Raw genomic sequence first — 23,895 nt, 5'->3', positions numbered from 1 at the left:
TTATGATATTATTGGATCACATGAACTACAAGATTTAAGGGCAATATATAGGGGCAATGAGTGTTGCTTAGAAAAGATGCACCAATTGCCTTTAACGGCGACATGTAAGGGTAAGGGTGTATTCGGGTCAACTTGATAAGATTTTGGGTTAATTAATCGTGCCCGGTTAATAATTTTTTTGTAGTCGGTGACTTATTACTTTTTTTCATACTCATACTAATTGGTGAAGTTCATTGACATTTATTCAACAAAAAGGAGAAGTGGCTACCACATTTGAAAAGCACATGGACGTATATGGTGGTTTGGATATTTGTATTAATTGTGTTGATATCGAAACTTCTGTGCCATTTTATGAAGAACAAACAGATATATGGATCAAAATCATGGAGACATACATTCGATGTGAATCTTTTAGCAGTTATTGATTGCACCCACAAAGCGGTATATATGTTTGATGTTGACTTGCTTTTACCATGCATGCTGAACTATAAATTAAAAGATGAACATGAAACCATATGTATATAGTATATACTTTGTTAATTGCCGTCTGAACAGGGAATTATGTCCCAGATTTTAAGGTGGTGTCATGTCCCGGTTCAAATATTTGAGTCTATTAGTGAGGTTATTGCTTTTGTTGCGAATTGGGGCAATTGTCCATAAAAAAATGAAAGATTTTTAAGGCGCGAAATGACAAATTGTTTAAGAAGATTCGTTCTTGAAAGCTTTTGATATGTATATAAAAGATCGAATTGTATATTTTGTGATATTACAATGAGACCTAAACTAAAGTATATAAACTAAACAGTGAAGCTAACTTAGGAAAAGGCTAATTACAATACATCTACAAGGAAAGTAGATATATTCTGAATATACGTTAACACCCCCCCTTCAAACTCAAGGAGGTTGATGAGAGACCAAATTGAGTTTGGAGAGTAGGAGATTAAAGCGACCCGGCAGGAGAGCTTTGGTGAAGATGTCAGCTGTCTGATCAGTAGTGATTGATAGAAGACGAACAGTATTGCGAACAACGTGTTTGCGAACAAAATGGCAATCAATCTCTATGTGTTTGGTACGTTCATGGAAGACATTGTTATGAGCTATCTGAATGGCACTACGGTTGTCGCACCCAAGAATTGTAGGGGATGATTGAGAGACACCCATATCGGATAGAAGACATCAAAGCCAAACGAGTTCTTGGGTGGTGTCAGCAAGAGCACGATATTCATATTCAATAGAGGAGCGAGATGTCAGAGATTGTTTCTTACTGCGCCAGGAGATAAGGGAGGAACCAAGGAAGAAACAATAACCTGTTGTAGAGAGACGATCAGTAACATCTCCATCCCAATCAGCATCAGAGTACCCACGAAGCTCTAAGGATGATGCTGATGAAAAATGTAAGCCACGAAACATTGACCCTTTTATGTATCGAAGAATTCTTAGAACGGTAACATAGTGAGTGGTGTGCGGAGATGACATAAATTGACTAACAACATGAACTGCATATGCAACGTCTGGATGAGTGACAGTCAGGTAGACCAAGGATCCCACTAACTGGCGATATAAGGTAGGGTCAGGTAAAGGTGAACCATCGTTTGGAGTTAGAAAGAGGTTTGGTTCAAGAGGTGTTGAGGCAGTCTTGCTATCGGTAAGGCCGGCTCGAGAAAGAAGGTCAGATGCATATTTGGCTTGACTCAAATAGATTCCTTGGTCCTGAGAAAGAACTTCGAGCCCTAGAAAGTAATGAAGTAAGCCCAAGTCTTTCATTTCAAAGTGTTGCTGAAGAGATTCCCTGAGTTGAATGATTCCCAATAAGTCACTCCCAGTAATGATCATATCATCAACATATAAAAGCAAGATGATGGTACCCGCATCTATGGTCTTGGTGAAAAGACCTAAATCATAGGGACTAGACATAAATCCCAACAAGCAAACAGTAACACTGAATTTTTCAAACCATGCTCTAGGTGCTTGTTTTAGACCATAGAGAGCCTTACGTAGTTTGCAAACATGAAGCGGAGGATGTGGTACCCCAGGAGGGGGTTTCATATAAACTTCTTTAGATAAAATCACCATTAAGAAATGCGTTCTTAACATCCATTTGAAAGAGTTTCCATTTCCGGACAGCAGCAATAGCAAGAAGAGTTCGAACAGAGGTAATGCGAGCAACGGGTGCAAAAGTCTCTTCATAATCAATGTCGTATTCCTGATTAAAACCTTTAGCAACGAGTCTAGCTTTGTATCTATCAACAGATCCATCAGATTTAGTCTTGACTTTGAATACCCGTTTAGAACCAATTATAGCTTTGTTGGGAGGAAGAGGAACAATGTCCCATGTTTGGGCCCGATCTAAAGCCTGCAATTCCTCATTCATAGCTTGTTGCCAAAGAGGATCAGTGGAAGCCTCTTTTTAAGAGGACGGTGTATGAGTGGAGAACAATATATTATAACATTGATAATTATAGAGGTGAGAAGGAACATTCCTTACTTGTGTGGAGCGGCAATGTTCAGTAACTTCTTGTGCCACATTGAGAGCAGGATCTTCGGAGGAATCAGATGTATCAGGAACATCCGTAGACAGCGGAACAGGTGTAGGAGATGTAGGAGAGCTCAAAATAAGTTCAGGTATATCGGTTTGTTCAAGGTGATTAGGACCAGATGAGGTAGGAGAGGAAGGGTGAGTAGGGGAAGGATTTGAAATTACTGACTCATGGGTGAGGGGAATGGATGCATCAATGAAGAGGGGAGGAGTCGGATCTGTTGGTTGTCGAAATTTGGAAAGGGTAGAGAACATAGTGTGTTCCCAAAACACAACATGGCGAGAGATTTGAAGTCTATTGGATATAGGATCCCAACACCGATAACCTTTATGTTCTAGGCTATAACCTAAGAAACAACACAGTCGTGAGCGAGTTTGAAGTTTGGTATGTTCATGAGGTTGAAGGAGAACGAACAGGCACACCCCCACCCTTAAGGAGGTCATAGGCAGGAAGTGTACCATGAAGTATGAAGTATGGTGAGTTGTTTTCTAGAATTGGGGTAGGGTGGCGGTCAATGGTATACACTGCAGAGAGTGCAGCTTCACCCCAAAAGCGTTCAGTGCAGTGAGAGGATATAAGAAGGGTGCAAATGGTATCTAGAATGTGCCGATGTTTTCTCTCAGCATGTCCATTTTGTTGAGACGTGCCAGGACAAGAATATTGAGAGACAGTGCCTTGTTGGTGAAGAAATTTAATAAGGATGATTCTTTGTATTCCATGGCATTGTCGGTTCTGAGAATTTTGATTGGTTATTGAACTGAGTTTGAATCATACGAGCAAAACTGATGTAAATTTGGGGCAACTCTGATCTTTGTTTCATTAGGTATATCCATGTAAATCGAGTGTGATCATCGATGAATGTCACGAAGTAACGTGCTCCCCCCATAGTTGGGATAGGTGCGGGACCCCATACGTCAGAATGAATTAAGTCAAAAGGTGCAACTGATGTCATTTCATTTGGATAAAAAGGTAAAGCATGTTGTTTCCCTAGTTGGCAAGGTAAACAATGTAAAGTTTTGGTTTTGACATTTCCCAAAATACAAGAAGAAATAAGTAATTTGAGTCTATCATAAGAAATATGACCTAATCTAGAATGCCAAATATCAAGAAAATTTGTTGAAGGTAAGGTTGAGAGCAAAGTGGGGGTAAAAGATTTGGGTATGCGAAGGTAGACAAGCTCGTACACCCGTCCCGTCCTACGGCCGATCCCAAAGATCTGCTTCGTCCTTGGATCCTGCACACAACAATCAGATGGAGTAAAATTGACATTAAGGCCCATGTCACATAACGGAGCAACAGAAATAAGGCTAATAAAAAGCTTAGGAATGCATAGGGTGTCTGGTAAGAATAGATGGGAACTACAAACAGAACCACTATGTTGAACAGGTACTTGTGTACCATCAGTTGTAGTAACATGAGATAAGGGTTTACTCGACGATTTTGTAGCAAATATGTCGGTGTCTGGTGTCATGTGATTACAACATCCAGAGTCGAATAACCATGATGTACCTTGGGATGTATCCATAGAATGCGATGATCCACACATAACTTGCTTCATGAGGGCAAGAGTAACTGAAGCAGCCCCTGGTACCACCATCGATGGATTTGGAGAGGAGTCTGAATGTGAAGTAGAGCCGGCAAAGCTTTTGTTGCGATTTGGGTTTTGCATGCAGTCTGAACCATAGTGTTTCGGGTTCTTCTTTTCATAAAATTTGCAGATTCTGTGAGGGCAATCGAGCAACCGGTGGCCTTTGAGGTGACAATAGTTGCATTCACTAGAGTTCTTATTTGTATTGTTGTTGCGTGGTGTGAAACCAGAAGACTTCTTGTTGCCTTTATAACCAGAGACAACCATAACCTCGTCAGATGGAGAAGTCGATGCCCCAATTCTTGTTTCTTCAGAAATCAGTTCAATTATTGCTGCTTCCAAGGTAGGGAGAGGAGAACGGTGCAAGAGAGATGCTCATACAGGTTCAAAACGATCTTGAAGTTCCATTAGCAAAATCATAACTTGAAGATGCTTTTGGTGATTCACAACTATGATTGCATCTTCGTGACATTTAGTGGTAGGTGCAGCCAATGTAAGTTGATCCCAATAACTTTGCATCTCAAATACAAATGCACTTATCGACTGATTAGTTTGTTGGCATTTGCTAAGGACAGTCCGAAGCAATTGATATTGATGTGCAAGATCTGTGGTGGTATATCGTTTAGCCAAAAAATCCCAGATCTCTTTTCCGGTGGTATACAATCCAAACTGTTGAGTAATCTCAATGGTGCATGAGTTACATATGACTGTAATGATTTCACCGTTCTTGCACAACCAATCTTCTTCACGTAGATCAAATGCATCTTTGTCTTCTTTTTCTTTGATTACTGGACGAGATAATGATCCAGTTACAACACGCCATAATTTTTTGGATTGAAGGTAGCTTGTCATTTAGTGAGCCCAAGTAACATAGTTTGTACCATTGAAAACGGTACTAATGGGTCGTGATGTGATTCTAGTGGTTGACATGGAGAAAGTAAGAAAATTATACCACAGGGGCAATATGACAGAATGACTAGTAATACCAAAGGGTATTAAATAAGTATTTAATGCCAAAAAATGGAACCTGGTTAAGGTCTTATGGATAAACGAGAACTCCAAGGAATAGTGTAGTATCCAAACAAAGTCTCAAATAAAAGAAACCTTGAAACAGGGATAGATAAAGCTTCAAACCAGAGATTTATTTTCCTATTGAGAAGAGGGGCTGCCCTTTTTTTTTGATGCGGTGGTGACAGGCGATGATTCAGAGGAAAGTACCAGCAATAATGGGACTTGAGTTTGACGGGAAGGAAGATTCAAGCAATGATTGAGACAATGGGGGTGTCTGGTGAAGAGAGCAGCGATAGCAGGGCAGATTCAGGTTGTCTGGTGGTCTGGGTGTCTCCAGCGAAGTCAGTACCAGAGATACTAGGGTTCTGCGAGGTTAGAGTGCCATGGGCTCTGATACCATGAAAGCTTTTGATATGTATATAAAAGATTGAATTGTATATTTTGTGATATTACAATGAGACCTAAACTAAAGTATATAAAATAAACAGTGAAGCTAACTTAGGAAAAGGCTAATTACAATACATCTGCAAGGAAAGTAGATATATTATGAATATACGTTAACAGTTCTTATCCAGATAAGCTGGTGAATGAGGTGATTGCTTTAGTTTTTAATTGGGTTAAATACAGTGGTGGATCCAGAAAAAAAAAATTACTGGGTCCATCTAATATGAAAAATTAAACACAAATTTGAACCTAGAAAAAATCTGAAATTTTGAGGTTTCTTTGGGAGTTTTTTTTTTTATTAAAAATATTACAAAAGTATGTTTTTTCAGCAAAAGTGGGTGACAAAGGGATAACTTCAGCAAAAAATAATTTTTTAAGGGTTGTTTTTCAACATAAGTGGGTGCCAAAAAGGATAATTTCAATGAATGATGAATTTTTAAAGGGTTATTATAGTAAAATGTGGTTAATATCAACTTTCAAGTGGGGTCCGTGGACCCCCTTATTACACTATGGCTCCGCCACTAATTAAATATAAAGGGTATTTTCGTAATTGTAGTTGGTGTGAGTGGTTACGTTGCCCGTTTAAGGTTTTGTAACCACTTTGTAGTTTCTTGCCCGACTTAGTTCCTGTCTATGTCGTGGCCTTAATAAAGTTTTGCCGTTTCCAAAAAAGAATGAATATGTTAGGATCATTTATTTAAAAGGTAATTGATTTTATATAGTTTATTAATAATAAATTAGCTATTTCACACACCCAAAAAAAAAAAAAAAAACATGCAGATCAAAATAATGGAAGCTGCAAAAAGACCTGGTGTGGTGATAAATTTGGGTTCGGCATCAGGACTGTATCCAATGATCTCTGACCCTATCTATTCTTCCAGCAAAGGTATAATTACATTTCACTAAATATCAACAGCATATAGCATGCAGACGATCTTGATTCACTATAGATTCTCTTTATCTTTTTTTTTTTTAACAAAAATTTTATTTTAATTGAACGGCCACAAAAATATACAAATTAAAACAAAGTAACAAGATGATAAAAAATTACATAGTACAAATAACAATAGGGGAGATACACCGATCAAACTAATTTAACTGAGTAAAGCAAGCTCTATGTTTTATCCAGAAAGAAGTACTTGAATATTGCCCGCCGTTCTCATCGGATTAGATCTTCGACTTTTGAAGATGAGATCATTCCTAGCTGTCCATATCGACCACAACGCCACATAAGGGTGTTCACAATCAAGATCAAGGAACAAAAGATAACAGGAGATGCACTCAATAAACCTGAGCATGAGCAAAACTAAGTCCATGCCTTCACAGCGAAATCACATTTGAAAAAAGGATGAACAACAGTCTCTTCCACTTTTAAACACTCAGGGCATTACAGAGAATTCACCAAAACACCCCTATGAGAAAGATTGCAAGCCACGGGGATCCTATTTAGCGTAAGCCGCCAAGCGAAATTATTGACTTTCAAGGGCACCCAATTAACTCAATTAAAAGCCACAACTTCACCACCCAATTCAGCCTCATCCATGCATGATCTTAAACAATGCACCGAGAAGTCCTCGTTAGGACTAACCTTCCACCTCCATGAATCCAAAACCGAGGTTAGAGTTGTAAACTATCAAGACATAAAATGGCTAGGGTTTTATATTATTATCAAATGAGAAGTATAAGATATAGTGAAAGGAAAAGACAAAATGTATAAACTAGCTAATTATGGTTTTATAGCTAATGGGCCAACATAATGTTAGATTAGATGTCTAAGCCCATAACTATTATTGGTATGTATTCAACCCGAGAGTAGCGTGGTCCATTTGGGTTGCACTTAACCGAAACAATTTATATGGATAGTCTTTTGAAAATAGTATGTTTATAATTTATATTAATATATTATAAGTTCTAATATATTAATATGGAATCATATTATTTAATTAGTATTGATCAAGAATTAATTTAGTGATAAAAAATGAACTAATTAAATATTGACTCTTATATATAGGATGTGCCAAGTTCATTTAGGTTGGGCTAAGCTTGCATGGATAGTCCATGGAGTTTTTAACCCATGGATCCTATGGAAATGAAAGGTCATGGGTATTAGGGTTTACATGGATGAAACCCAAATCCTCCATACTATATAAAGAGGTCTTTGGCATATGAAATGACACTAGTGTGTGAGGATACAAGAGTGGGCCGATTTCAAGTGTGCATTCTATTCTCTCAAGTTTTCCAAGGTGTTTTTGGTGATTTGTGATTCCACTTGAGGCTTCCACACTATTGGGGCTAAGCTCTCTTACAGTTCAAGACTTCAAGCTACATCAAAAGGTATGTCATCTAACTAGGCTTTTGTAGTATAGTTGCCTCATATTATGCTAATTAGGATGAAACCTTGGAATATTGAATATTTGCATGTATAATAGATAAAACATAGATCCAAGGTTTATAGGGTTACATGTACATCGTAGGAGTGTTAGAATGCTCAAAACCTATCAATGGTATCGGAGCCTAAGCTTGTTTTCAATTATAGTTGATGCAAATTGCTAAAAAATGTTGAAAAAATCGATTTTCTGCTGTTCTGGATAATGAACTCACCGAGTCCACTGATGGACTAGCTGAGTCCATGCACAAGTTCATCCAACTCGTCAAGTTGGTTCATGCACTCAACGAGTTGGACCCCCAGACAACATATTTTTGAGTTTTAAGGCTGGAATTGGACTAGAATAATTACCATAAGCTGTTTTTGAACTTATAAACTCGTTTTTGATGTGGTAATGATTATTCTAATCCAATTCCAAAGATAATTGTCAATAGATTAATGTTTTTGTATTAGTTTAATGGTTAGGCTAATTACAAGAAAATTGTTTGACTTGAATTGTCTTGTTCACATGAGTTTAATCTAGATCATAGTTTTCTTTAACATGTTTGTTTGTTTATTACATGATCTAAATGACCTTTAATGGATTCCATAACTTGTCCTCGAGTTATGGAAAACCAAAAGTTTTTTTTTTTTCTGTAAAAAGATTATTAAAGAGTCTTAGGTTATGAACTTGAAGAGTCTTTTCCCTCAAATTGTTTTATGAGTTCCATAACTTGTCCTCAAGTTATTGATGTCTAAGAGTCTTGCCATTAAAACCCATATTAAACTCATAAGTTATAGAAATGAAAAGTTTTTGAATAGTTTCAAAACTTGCCCCCAAGTTTTGGAATTTGTAAAGTCTCACACACACTTTAATTCCAAACCCTAGAGTTTTAAAAGTTAAAATTCAACCCTTATACTTTATACTGTTATAAGTTAATATATATATATATATATATATATATATATATATATATATATATATATATATATATAAGAGCAAGTCAGTCTTACCGTTAGTAGGCCTCATTCACGAAGCCAGTCTATAAGAGGGGTATAAGGTTACTGCCTATAAAATAGCAGTTTAATGGGTGTCCACTCTCACCCACCGCTTCCTTGACTGGTGGAGGGTCGTTAGCCGAATAGGTAGGACAACGACTATAATTCTTCATTATAAGTATAATGATAAATATAAAGTAACTAAACCTTTTATAAATTCTGAATCTTAGTTACTTAGGAAAATGTGAATTTGGTGCTAACCCATTAGATTACACTTTGCACTATGCTTAAGTCATTAGTGGAGCGTGTGTGCTTAACTGGCACACTAACCTGGATTTAACAAGGTTGGCAAAGGGTGGCTTAAGGTTTATCATAGATCGGTGGAGCGCATGTGGTTAACCGGCACATCGATCAGGTGATAAAAATTAAGAGTACCAAGTATATTTGCATGGTTATTCACACCTTGTTTGTGATCCTCGGCATCCCAGCCACAAATATGAGAGGGCACAATCGAGATTTAAACATGCCATTGAAAAGTTCAATGAATCTTAAAAGATCTAGGAGTTTCAATCCAATTAAAACCTAATTTCTATTTCGTTTTTATTGTGGAAATTAGTGAATCGTCATTCGCCTACCTTTCAAATATTTTATAGCTTGGATTACGACATCCTTCTTCCAAGGTTTAAAATATTATGTTGGTTCCTTGCCTTAATATTTCATATTGGGTGTTCTATTAAGGACTTAAATCAACTAACTTGAATTTCTCCCATTGTAGATGTCTGGTTAAGATAACTATGACCTTTCCATCTCTTGAAACAAGTTTTCCTAATGAAGATGATGTCCTGTAGTTGGATCATGGAAATCATACTTCACTTCCTCCACCTCCTCCAATTATTCTCCCTAACCCACAAGTTCTTGAATAGTTCAAGGTCACTCAAGCCCTATTGGCAAGCAAGGTCTATGTGTGCTCACATCTTGGAGATGAAGTCACATATTGACAAGCTGGGAGAGTTGGGTGTCAATGTCTTGAGGAAGTTGGTTGTTGACTAGATTCTTCAATTACTTTATAAGTCACATAGTGAGTTCCTTTGGGACTACTATGTAACAGACTATGACATGACCCTTAATGATCTTATCTATTTGCTTGGTACTGCTGAATCAACAATGATTTCGAGCACTGGTAAAGCAAATTTGATTGGAAGATCGACTTCCCAAACTTCCATGGACATTGAAAATGGTGACATTGGAAATCCAGAAAGTTTTCTCTTTGCAATGGAAAGGGATCAGCCATAGTCAACTTGGTTGACCAAATGGTAAAGAGAAAGGCTAAGCCTGAGATTGTCCCGTGTACCATTCCCGGAGAGTCCAAATGTTTTTATTGCCAAAGGAAGGGGCATTGGTTGCGAAGCTGCCAAATTTACCTGAAAGATTATAAGGATGGTAAAGTCAAAAAAGTTTGACTCTACTTCGGATAAAATCCACTATCTAACTCAATTAAGTTCCTAATTGATGATTCATAATACAAGATGTGACTTGGTTACATTTTGATGTTTGGCAGGATCAACCAATGGGAAGGAAACTTAAAGGAAGAGTATGTTGAATCTGATCACGAAGATGGATTTCAATCGCATGGTTTGAAGATCGGATTCTTGAGCTACTACTCAGGAGTTATGATAGATTGCTAGGAAATATGTAATATCATAGTTTCATTTAAAGTTGCATTGTAAGGGAAAAGTTTTTCCGCATTTTAATAAATAAATAAAATTTTGTTTTGATTTATTTTGTTTTGTTTTATTTTATATCCCCTTGCAATGGCATTTATGGAAAAATGATGTTTGTATATTTCTAGCAATAACGGAAATATGAATTTGATTCTTTCATTTGTGGTAGTGTCTAAATTTACCAAATAAGGAAATATTCTCTTCACCCAAGTTTCAATCGGACCGAAACGAGGAATCATCCAAGTTATATTGTATGATGAATGGGAATTTTCATCTTTGGAAAATTAAGACTAATTCCTTGTTCACATGTATATGTGAGTCAAGTGAAGGACTAAGGTATCGAGTACACATTCTTGTGCACTGATCAAGTCCACAACAAAGATCGATAAGACTATTCGTCATGATTTACTAAAGTTTAGTAAATATGGTTATACTTATAAGTTTAAGTATAATTTTGAAACGTTGGAAAGTTTCGATGTATGGCAGAATGAATGAGATGAATCAAATTAGGCAGAAAGATAAAAGTTTCTCAAATCTGAAAAGATGGGTGAGTACTTTATTATCATGTTGTGTGATCATCTTAATGATTTAGAAACCATATCACAATTGGTCCTCTAAGGACATATTAGTGCATTTCTATGGCTAAGAAGAGGAATCATGAATTGTTGAAATGGTTAAATCAAGAAGATGAGTCACACGTTGTTCCAAAATAATTCTTAGAGTCATACTCCAAGATTGTAACTTGAGTGACATATATTAAAGAAGGTTTATACTTTTAGGGTTCTTGATATTCAATAGTTGTTAGCAAATCAAAGTGATAACATAGATCCTTTAGGGTGCATGTGAACTTAGGGTTTATGTTTTTCCACCAAAATAAGATTTTTGTGTCATATACAATGTAACGCTTGGTCCAGGTATGAAATAATTCCATTTATTTTCAAGTCTTGAATGGAACTCGATGAGTTGGGAGGCTCTAACTCATCGTGTTGAGATTTCCCCAGCCGCGCATTTTAATGACCCAACTCAACGAGTCGGGGTGTCCCAACTCAACGAGTTGGCGCATGAAGTGAATACCCTAATTTTCAGGTGTTGCACCTTATATAAAGGACTTAACTTCTTTGGTTGGCCTCCTTACCAGCCACCCTTGCCCATATTCTTCTTACATATTGAGCAGTGTGAGCTTAAAGAGTGTTTGTTTGTAGTTCTTGAAAAGAGTGTTGAAGAAGGAAGCACCTAGGTCGGAGGAACGACTCTAGATCCAGAAACTCTTCATTAGAGGCTACATTTGTGATGTATAAATCGTCACCTTGGCATGTAGTTTATTAGATCTCTTTTCTTGAAATTTTAGTTTGAGCTTTAGGTCTTTGGTTGAGTTGTCCAAGGAGAAGAGGCTTCCAAGGGTTGATGGATTAGATCTGACCCCTACATGACCTCTTGAGGCTTAAATTTGCAAACTTTAATGGAGGCCATCTCCAATTTATGCATGGACGTAAAGTTGGAAACTTTACGTGATTTTCCCACCTTGGGCATCAGATCTGTATTTTGGAACGTTGTAGTGGAAGTTAAGGGTTTAATGGGTCAATACCCTCTTTAAAGGACTAGGGTTTGGGGTTTTAAGCCTTATGGTTGGTTCTTAAGGGTAAAGTTGGAAACTTTACCCTTCTAGACAACATTAGGGTTTCGGGTTTTAAGCCTTATGGCTTAATGCATTAAGTGGGTTGGCAAACTGGAGAACTCAACGAGTTTGTAGGGGGACTTGGCGAGTTGGTTTGGGATTGTCATAATTTTTTCGGATAAAGGGGAAACTCGACGAGTTGTAGGGAAAATTGACGATCACAATATCGTGATTCTGCCTTTAAGGGGAACTCGACGAGTTGGGTCAACTCGGAGTGTTGAATTTGACTTTGACTTTGACCAAGGTTGACTCTTAGGGTTTGAAGTTTTGTTTGGAATCAAAGAATTTGCTTATGTTTAGGGACAAAGCTTGTGCTTACAGTTTATTTGTATGTTTCAGGTTCTTCTATTGATAAGGGCAAGGGCCTGACTTGATGACGAGGCATGCATTCTCCGGTGTTTTCACATTTAGCTCTTCGTACTCTGACTTTTCAAAATAATATGGATATGTATTGGGATTTTTATATTTACTATGTTTGAGGTTATGAAATAAAAAGTTTAAAATTTTTATGAAAATCGGGTTGTATCAGAGCCTTGGTGTGAGAGATTCGAACACACTTTTGGGTGTGTCGAAACTCAAACTAAGGGGATGGTAACAATTGCTTTTCAAAAAGAAACCAAACTTTAATTTCTTGAAAATAATTTTTATAAGAAAAGGGGAGAATGAAATGCATGTAATTAGTTGAGCTCAAGTAAGTATTCCCAATGTTTAGTCATGCTATTATAGATATGGAAACATGCTTGTATAGATTATTTGCTAAGTGTATGCTTTCAAAGTAGTGCATGCTTAGGATTGCATACTCCTAGAATGTGGGAGTCTGCCTTATTTATGTTCCTTGTTTGGTTGTGGTTTAGGTTAGAAGTTTTATTTGATAGTCTATGTGATTCTCTTTGTGTATAATTTGCATGCACATAGCAAGCTATTATGATTAATCTGGATTTCTGGTTTGGTGAGGGTTGAGAATCATAGGGTAGACTAGGATCAGAGTCAGTGTTGTGTTTATGATTTACAATTTGTGATAGGGTGATTTAGGGATATCAGGTATAGCCTTGGGGAAGGTACATTTAGGTGTGGAAGGTAGTATTGGGCCCATACTACTTTAAGCATAGGACCTGTACCCAAAGCAATGACAGAACTGGTGGCTCTTAGGAGGATATATGGTGTGGAGGAATGCCTTTCGATTTTCTTATCTTGGTTATTTGTGACATTTTCAGTTGAGGATGGTGATGATCATGCAAGGTTCAGGATAAGGATCTGGATCTGGTACGGGCCCCGGTGCAGAGCCCATGGATGAGAGGATGCACGATCTTATCGCAGCCGAGGTTACTCGTGGCATCCTTGACGCTACCCCGATGATTTTAGGTACTGTCAAGGAGGGCATCATGGAGATCATGGAAGAGAGGCTCAATTCCTTCCGAGCCGAGATTGTTGCAGGCCAGATTGGGGCACGAGCTCCCTCGTTTAGAGAGTTTAAGGCGTGTGGGGTGCCTGAGTTATTTGGGGTCCGGGATCCCATAACTAGCCGACGCTGGGTGGTAGACATGGAGAATGCCCAGTACACGAGGTCTTGCCTCGATGCGGCCAAGGTGGGCTTCGTATCTTGTATGTTGAGGGATCGGGCACGATACTGGTGGGAGGACGTGACTTATGAGGTGGGTCAGCCTGGGTGGCTGAGATGACATGGGAAGTGTTTGTGAGGAGGTTTGATCGAGAGTTTGGACCACCCATTGAGGTGCATCATTTGGTAAGAGAGTTCCGAGATTTACAGCAGACTACCGAGACTGTGGCGAAGATCACCACCAAGTTTCGAGAGAGGGCACTTTTGGTTCCGCAATACGTTGTGGATGAGGAGATGAAGAAGACTACGTATCATTCCATGCTGAGAGATGATATCCGTGAATTTGTGAGTTTTTCGGGGTGCAAGACCTTAAATGAGATGGTGGAGAAGACGTGGGAACGAGAGACTGATTTGGAGCTCCGCACAAAGTGGAAGCTAGAGTAGGTTCAGGCAGCAGTAGGCCAGACCAAGAAGCCTAAGACCTCCGATCCTCCCAGCAGGGGCCAGCAGGGCCGTGGTCGTCGTGGCAAGTTCAGTAAGCCGCACAGTGGAGCTTGCCGACCAGCGAGCCCAGGATGTTACGTTTGTGGCCAGTCCAGTGACATGAGCCAAGATTGCCCTAAGAAGGGATTGATTTGTTTCCACTACAACCAGACTGATCATAAGGAGGCCGACTATCCGAGGTTGGTTATGGGAGGAGGAGTTGTGACGGCGCTTGCACCCGCCACGATGAGGATTACATATGGCCGCCCGATCAAGGTGGAGGCTCTTGCGGTGAAGAGCCATGCATTTTAGCTGACTACTGAGGAGGCCTGAGCAGCGCCAGACGTCGTGAATGGTATGTGATTTCTTCTGGCTTGTTTCTTTTGCTGTTATGCTTATGTTATTTTGATTTTGCAATTAGACCTTTCTTGTCAATGGTTTGTCGGCTCATGTTCTCTTTGATTTGAGGGCTACCCGATCGTTCGTATCCCTTGCGCTCAGCAAGAAGTTTCTGGATGCTCCGGGGACCTTGTATTCCCCAGTGAGGTGGAGATTGTGGATGACCGCACCGTGAGTGTTGGGACAGTTTATCGGAGGAGCATTTTGAATTTGTTCGGGGAGAGGTTTGCTATCGATTTGGTTCTGATTCCTTTGTAGGGATTGAAGGTGATCATCGGGAAGGATTGCTTGGGGCCCAATGGGGCCATGATAGACTATGAGCATCAGCTAGTGAGATTTCAGACCCTAAGTGGGGGAGAACTGACTATTCATGGAGAGAGAGTCTCGTATGGGCCATCTCTCTATTCGGCTGCGAGGGCTAGGAGGCTTCTCTAGCAGGGTTGTTCTGGGTTCTTAGCTTATGTTTCCGACACGAGGGTTAAGGCCATACCAGGTTTGAGCAACGTTCCGGTTGTGCGAGAGTTTCCCGACGTATTTCTCGAGGAGTTGCTAGGGGTGCCTCTAGAGATGCAAGTAGAGTTTCGTATTGATTTAGTGCTTGGTGCGGCTCCGATAGCCAAGGCACCACACCGCCTAACTCCCCCTAAGATGTAAGAGCTTTCTACGTAGCTTCAGGAGCTGCTAGACCGAGGATTTATTTGCCCGAGCAGTTCCCCGTAGGAAGCATCAATTCTGTTCATGAAAAAGAAGTATGGGTCACACAGGATGTGTATCGATTATCGGGAGGTGAACAAGTTAACGGTGAAGAAGCGTTATCCACTTCCGAGGATTGACAATTTGTTCTATCAGCTCTAGGGTGCATCTTGGTTTTCCAAAATTGATCTGCACTCGGGATATCACCAGATGAGGATTATGGATGAGGATATACTGAAGACGGCCTTTAGGACTTGTTATGGTCATTATGAGTTCGAGACAATTGAAGCCTCATGAGGCGAATTACCCCACTCATGACCCAGAATTGGGGTGGTCGTGTTTTCCCTCAAGCTTTTGAGAGATTACTTGTATGGGGTCTGGTGCACCATTTTCACTGATCATAAGAGTCTGAAGTATTTGATGGATCAACGGAATTTGAACATGCGACATAGGAGATGGCTCCATGTAGTACAAGATTAGGATTACGAGATTTTGTATCCTCCTGGAAAAGCCAGTGTGGTGGCCGATGCCTTAAGTCATAAAGAGGCGAGTGCTTCGATCCGAGATTTTGCCTGAGGATGACGGTGATTTCACCTCTATTGGATATGATCAAGGAGGCTCAGGTTGAAGGACTAAAGAAGGATAACTGGAAAGTGGAGCAGATTCTGGAGTAGATTCCACTTTTTGTGCGAGACGGTTAAGGTTTATTGGCCCAGTGTGGTAGAGTTTGGGTACTGGCTTCTGGGGGTGTGAGGAAAAAGATCTTGGAGGAGGCGCATAAATCAAAATTTTCTATTAATCCATGGGCCCCGAAGATGTATCGAGACTTGAGATTGAGTTATTGGTGGCCCTACATGAAACGGGAGATTGCATGGTTTGTTGAGAAATGTTTGACCTGCAGGAAGGTCAAAGCCGAGCATCAGAGGCTCCACGGTAACATGCAACTGTTACTTATTCCCATGTGGATATGGGAAGATATTTCTATTGATTTTATCACGAAGATACCTAGGACAACTCGGGTTTGGACTCCATCTGGGTTATCGTGGACAAGTTGACCAAGAGTGCTCATTTTATTCCAATCTTCGAGAGTATTTCCGCTGAGAAGTTAGCAGATATTTATGTGCGAGAAGTGGTGGTTAGGCACGGGGTGCCAGTGTCTGTAGTTTCAGACTGTGATGTTTGTTTTCTGCCCCAGGTTTTGGAGGAAGTTCCATGAGAAGTTGGGAACTCAGTTGCATTTTAACCCTACTTATCACCCCCAGACTGATGGTCAGAGTGAGCAGACGATTCAGACGCTCGAGGATATGCTTCAGGCATGTGTATTGGATTTTGGAGGGAGTTGGGATACTTACCTTCCACAGGTAGATTTCTAATACAAAAATAGTTATCATACTAGTATTGACTGACCGCCGTTTGAGGCGCTTTATGGTCGGAGATGCAGGACTCCAGTTTGCTGGGGGGAGGTTAGACATCGAGTTATGGGGAGTTCCGAAGTGGTACTTAAGACGACCGATATGATTCAACGGGTTCGCGACTGGATTCAAACAGTGCAGAGCAGGCAAAAGAACTATGCGGACAGGCACAGATCGGACCTAGAATTTCAGGGCGGGGATATGGTACTCCGATTTAGGAGGTAGGGCAAGTTGGGTAGCAGGTTTATTGGCCCATTTCAGATTATCACCCACGTTGGCAAGGTTGCGTATCAGTTGGACTAGCCTGAGGAGCTTGGGAAAATCCACAGTACATTTCACGTTTCGCAGTTGTGGAAGTGTGTGGCTTATGAGTCGATGGTTATATCAGTTGATGATATTCAGATTGATGAGATCCTGAATTATGTGGAAAATCCCATTTTGATTCTGGACAGAGAAATGAAATCCCTCCGGAACAAGGAAGTGAAGCTTGTAAATGTGCAATGCCAACACCAAAGAGGCTCCGAAAGGACCCGGGAGCCGGAGGATGAGATGAGGAAACATGATATGGACCTTTTTGCATTGGCACACTTCGAGGATGAAGTGTTGTTCAAGTGGGGAAGATTTGTAACACTTGGTACAGGTATGAAATAATTCCATTTATTTTCATGTCTTGAATGGAACTCCACGAGTTGGGAGGCTCCAACTCGTCGTGTAGAGATTTCCCTAGCCGCGCATTTTAACGACCCAACTCGACGTGTCGGGGTGTCCTAACTTGACGAGTTGGCGCAAGAAGTGAAAACCCTAATTTTCAGGTGTTTCACCCTACATAAAGGACTGAACTTCTTTGGTTGGCCTCCTTACCATCCTCCTTTGCCCAGAGACAACCCTAGAATCATTTTTCTTCTTGCATATTGAGTAGTGTGAGCTTAAAGAGTGTTTGTTGGTGGTTCTTGCAAGGAGACTTGAAGAAGGAGGCACCTAGCTTGGAGCAGTGACTCTAGATCCAGAAACTCTTCATTAGAGGCTACATCTTTGACGTATAAAGTCGTCACCTTGGCATGTAGTTTATTAGATCTCTTTTGTTGAAGTTTTAGCTTGATTTTTGGGTCTTTGGTTGAGTTGTCCAAGGACAAAAGGCTTCTAGGGGTTGATGGATTAGATCTGACCCCTACATAACCTCTTGAGGCTTAAATTTGAAAACTTTAATGGCCTCCATGTCCCATTCATGCAATATGTCCATTATGAAGCCAAAAATGGACCTTAGATGGTGTTTCTAGCTTGCATGGATGTAAAGTTGGAAACTTTACGTGATTTGCCCACCTTGGGTCATCAGATCTGTACTTTGGAACGTTGTAGTGGAAGTAGGGGTGAGCATTTGGACCGGCTCTTGGACCGGACCGGTTATGGAGAATTTTGTGGACCATGGACCGGACCGGATGAGTCGTGTCCGTGTCAGTGTCTGTGTCCGGGTCCAGGTCCGTGTTTTCTGGTTTTTGGACCCGTTTGGACTGGTACAACTTAAATTGCATAGAGTATAATAAGTAATCTACATTGATGTATAATATTATAACTTGCAAAAGTAATATGTTTCCGTTTCATGCCTAACTAATCTACATTGATGTATAATATTATAACTTGCAATTTGCAAAAACTAATTTTCCAAATAAAAACAACTAACATATAAATCAAGTTCACCAAAAAAAGTTAAACAATTTTAAGATAAACATACAAAAGTATTACCGTAACAACAAAAATCATAGTTTAAACTTTAAAATCAATCAAACTAACAAATTTCAGAAACTCATAATCTAATCTTCCATTGGCCTCTTCCCCATATCATTGTCATCCATATGTAACATATTTAAAGCTTGTGCAATCTCTACGTAAACACAAATGAAAATGTTGTTAGTATTTAATAAAAAGTAATAATTGTATAAAAAAAGAATAAAGATTGTAATTTTTTTTACCTAAAGCTATATCATCATCGTTCAAGATGTCATCAACGTTGTCACTTATCAGATTTGTAAACTTTATCACCCAATCTTGGATGCATAACAAATCTTCAACTATCAATGTCGATAAACTAGTTTGATACTCACTTACAACTCTACCACATGTGCTAAACGCGGACTCGGAATTATAGTATAAAATAATACTAAAAAGTTGAAATATTTCAGCTTTGATAGCTCTACTTTGGAGGATTGTAACTCAATGAATATAATACCCAAATAAACAAAATTATAGTCTAAATTCATCTACAAATTGTAAACTAAATGTTGAAAAAAACCGTAGGTCAATCCGACTTAAAACGAATGAGTTATGGGTGTTTAAAAAACGTCATATATTACAAAATCTTGCTAAAAAACTAAATATTTTCAACTTTGATAGCTCTACTTTGAAGGATTGTAACTCAGTGAATATAATACCAAAATAAACAAAATTATAGTCTAAACTCATCTACAAACTGTAAAATAAATGTTGGAAAAAATAGGAGGTCAATCCGACTTAAAACGAATGAGTTATGAGTGTTTAAAAAACGTCACAGATTACAAAATGTTGCTGAAAAGCTGAATTTTTTCAGCTTTGATAGCTCTACTTTGAAGGATTGTAACACGGTGAATATAATACCAAAATAAACAAAATTATAGTCTAAATTAATCTACAAATTGTAAACTAAATTTTGGAAAAAAACCATAGGTCAACCCGACTTAAAACAAATGAGTTATGTGTGTTTAAAAAACGTCACAAAAATCTTAATCATGTCCAACCGGTTTTAAACCCGGTAAAAACCGGACCGAACCGAGAAAAAAACCGAACCGGACCGGAGAGAAATCTTAGAACCGAGAATCGGCCCGGGGGTCCAAAAAACGGTCCGGTCAGGTTCGGTCCGGTCCGGTCCACCGGTGCAAATGCTCACCCCTAAGTGGAAGTTAGGGGCTTAACGGGTGAAGACTCTATTTAAAGGACTAGGGTTTGGGGTTTTAAGCCTTATGGTTGGTTCTTAAGGGTAAAGTTGGAAACATTACTCTTCTAATGAACATTAGGGAAGGGATATGAGGTTTGGAGTCCTTGGATTCAAGAAAAAATGGCTTAATGCATTAAGTGGGTTGGCAGACTAGAGAACTCGACGAGTTCGTAGGGGATCTCGGCGAGTTGGCTTGGGATTGTCACAATTTTTTCGGGAAACTCGACGAGTTGGATCACAATATCGTGATTCTACCTTTGATGGGAACTCGACGAGTTGAAGGATAACTCGGCGAGTTGGGTCAACTAAGAGTGTTGACTTTGACTTTGACTTTGACTTTGACCAAGGATAATTCTTAGGTTTTGAAGTTTTTTGTGGAATCTAAGAATTTGCTTATGTTTAGGGACTGAGTAAAATTGATACTCGGAGCCAAGACCTATATAGCTACTGTCAGTATTAGAGATGAGTCTTCTCACCACACTCATGGGTCAAAGGCACCAAGGTTGGCCCATTATTCGATATGATATGTTTGTATTATATGGGAAATAGTATGCTATTTGATTTACATAGAGGCTTATGTGAAGACCATGAGGGAGCCCATGGCACTTGTCAAGATCATGGGGGAGCCCATGGCATGAGGATATAAGATCATGAGGGTAGCCCATGGCATTCCATTGAAGACCATGGAGGGAGTCCATGGCAAATTGTATGTATATGTATGAGCAGGACATTATGTGGTTATTTGATTTGTGTGATTGGGAAACTCACTAAGCTTGTGCTTATAGTTTATTTGTATGTTTCAGGCACTTCTATTGATAAGGGCAAGGGCCCGACTTGATGACGACGCATACATTCTCTGGTGTTTTTTTAGCTATTTGTACTCTACTTTTAAAAATAATATGGATATGTATTGGGATTTTTATATTTACTATGGTTGAGAATATGAAATTGAAAGTTTAATTTTTTTATGAAAATTTGGCTGTTACATACAACCCAACATATATATATATATATATATATATATATATATATATATATATATATATATATATATAAAGATAATTATGAGAGATATACACAAATTATAGTTATCAAGTATAAAGTAAAAAATTTATATTGTGATAATTATACTAGTTACTAAGTAAAAGAGTTAAAGAAAAGATAAATACCTAAGGTTAATGTGTTAGTGAGCTTTATTATTCATCTTTAGCCCAATTAAATTCAGCTACCCCAAACCTATAATTGTTAATCTTGCGAGATCCAGAAAGATATGTATGGATCTATATGGGGTTGATACCCCCACATACAATTACTAGCTACAATGCTAACAGGATAATTTTTTTTTAATTATATACATCTATTATTCGACGTCCAATGAAGCATCGTGCGGGTGAATTTATTAGTCCACAAAGTCAATTATGGGGGATCATGGTAATACAAACCAACAACATTATGGAATCAACTTCCTAGAGGAATGCCTTCAAGTAGTTAATATAATAAGTTAGGATTAATAAAATATCCTAAAATATATTAGATTAAACTAGGATTATCAAAATATCCTAGGAAGTATATAAGTTAGGATTGGTAAAATATCCTAAAATATATTGTAATAAATTAGGATCGGTAAATTATCCTATAAGGCATCTTAAGTTAGGATCGGTAGAATTCCCTATAAAAATAGTAAGATAGGATTTGTATAAGATCCTAAGGAGAAAAGAAGAAAATATAGTATCTGGAAGATTTTTATGTTTTATGATACAAAGAACTTTGGAAGTTACAATATAGTAAAACCTTGGAGACAAGGGATCTAAGAAAGATGACCATAGTTATTGTAAAAAAAATTTCTAAAAGTTTTCAAAAGGGTTTATTAAATATTTACTTAAAGCCTATGCAGTCACCAACATCAAGTTGATGTTTCCAAAACCATATGTATTCCTAGGATTAATTAAAGATCTACGCAAGGAAGGACAAGCAGCTCGAAGATAGATAGGTTTTATTTTATCCCATGTAATAAACTTAAGATGTTAATAAAAAGGGTTTTCATAGTTTCTGCTCTATGATTTGGATAATCTATGTAATCGCCGTCACCCCTCGGTGCTTCCGCAAACGGCTAGGGGAGGTGTGGCATCAAAGGAAGTGATTTATAGTGCCTTAAGGTCTGTTGGAGATGAAAACCCAACATAAGGAAAGGTGGTTCATCAAATTGGGTGTGCGTAGCGTAAATGCGGTTAAAGTAGGATCTAAGCACCGATATGCTTTCTAGTTTGTGTTGTACCTAATAAAGATGCATGAGGCACTTCTTGGTGCTATTTCGTGAGGTGAAAAATGTCTTAAATATGGAAATAAATGACAACTAAAAACTCAAAATAAATCATAATTTGGTGATGTAAAGAATAATAACTCAAACATGCTTTTATTGTCAAGAAGCTTTGATGGTAACGGGTTTATAATAAATACCACATATGTGAAGGCATCAACCCATAATTCAGCAGAAACATAGGCATTAAACAATATTGCTAGACCCATTTCTGTGATGTGGCAATGTTTCCATTCCGCTCTACCATTTTGCTAAGGAATATAAGGACATGAAACATGGTGATAAGTTTCGTTAGTCACAAACGTTTGTTTAACACGGTTGTTAAGAAATTTTTTACCGTCACCAGTTTGAAAAAATTTAACCTTAGAAAAAAATAATTTTTGTACAAATGTTAAAAAATTTGTGAGAATTAACGGGTAATCGGGCTTATGCTTGAGTGGATAGAACCAGGTGACCCTGGAGAATCATCCATGAAAACAACATAATACATAGTATAATCTTATGTATAAGGTTTGCACCAAAAGTTGAACCTTGTTAAACGTTGGTAGATCAAGGCAAGAGGATGCATGTTATCTATTTTTGCGACACAGTTAGCAATGGGGAGAACGTCTACCATGCCTACTACCACCAGAAAATCCACCATGTGAGTGAGAACCTCGACCACTGGATGAGGGATGAGTTTGAACTATGAAGGTAGCAGTAGTAGTGGTGGCATGATTATAAATCATTTTTAGGAATAGCTCATGTCTTTCCGAATGTGAGAGAAAAGTGCAAAAAGAAGGACATGATATGACTGCTCGATGAGCATTGGAGAATGACTCGAAGGCAGAACCGAGTCTACATAAGAACTAATGTGCTTTGTCAATGTCTTCAACCGGGTGACCAACAACAGCCAATTAATTACACACGACTTTAAATTGTAGACCAAATTTAAAAACAAAAGAATTACCTTTGGTCATTTGTCTGAGAGAGAGTCATGAAGTGTTAGAAGACGCTCCATGGAATCATGGATGTAAGCCCGTTCAAGACATTGCCAAACAGTATGGGCAGTAGTGAGGTTGAGAGCTTCGACCATGGCCTCTTCTGAGAGAGAGGACTGGATAATTAAGTGATCTCGTTTATCCGCATCTACCCTGTATGATATGTTGGGTTTAGAGAAGACTTACCTTTAACTTCAAGAGTAGCAGGTGGAGAAGGAATAGAGCCATCGACATGGCCTTGCAAGTTTTGATAGGATAATAAAGGTCATATATGATTCTTTCCTCCAAAGCAGGTAATTGGAAGATGTTAACTTGATAGTGAGAAGATTTAGGATGGTAGCTAGAGGGAGGATGGATTTGGCAGATGCCATGAAGAAAAAAGTAACAAAAGACGAAAAAAGGGGGTTTCGGCTAGGGTTAAGCGACACTGGTTGATACCATATTAGATTTATTTCCTTTAAATGTATTATGTATTTTATTGATGTATATATTGAATACAATCGTACAACAACTACCCTTCAATAAAGGAGATTAAATAACTATACATATGTTATCTCGTCTTATCATTATCTCTAATATTATCACTAGTAGGGCCATGGTGATTAAGAGTATTCATAGAGTAAATAGAGGCTTGGTTCAATAAGCAAAGAGTGATGGATTGTGGTCAAGTGTGCCAATATGGTGAAATTGTTTAAAAAAAATGAAGAGCTTTAAACCATACCTCATTCCTTTTGCATAACAAATTGGT

At 38.6% G+C, this 23,895-nt stretch overlaps 1 pseudogene; it reads right to left on the bottom strand.

Annotated features, from left to right (window-relative positions):
- Window positions 1–894: 894 nt before the first annotated feature.
- LOC111895615 (uncharacterized mitochondrial protein AtMg00810-like) lies at window positions 895–2,046 on the bottom strand (annotated as a pseudogene).
- Between the last annotated feature and the right edge of the window lie 21,849 nt (window positions 2,047–23,895).

Source organism: Lactuca sativa, chromosome 7 (assembly GCF_002870075.4).
Source record: "Lactuca sativa cultivar Salinas chromosome 7, Lsat_Salinas_v11, whole genome shotgun sequence".
NCBI classification, from domain to species: domain Eukaryota; kingdom Viridiplantae; phylum Streptophyta; class Magnoliopsida; order Asterales; family Asteraceae; genus Lactuca; species Lactuca sativa.
This window is presented reverse-complemented; position numbering and strand designations above follow the sequence as displayed.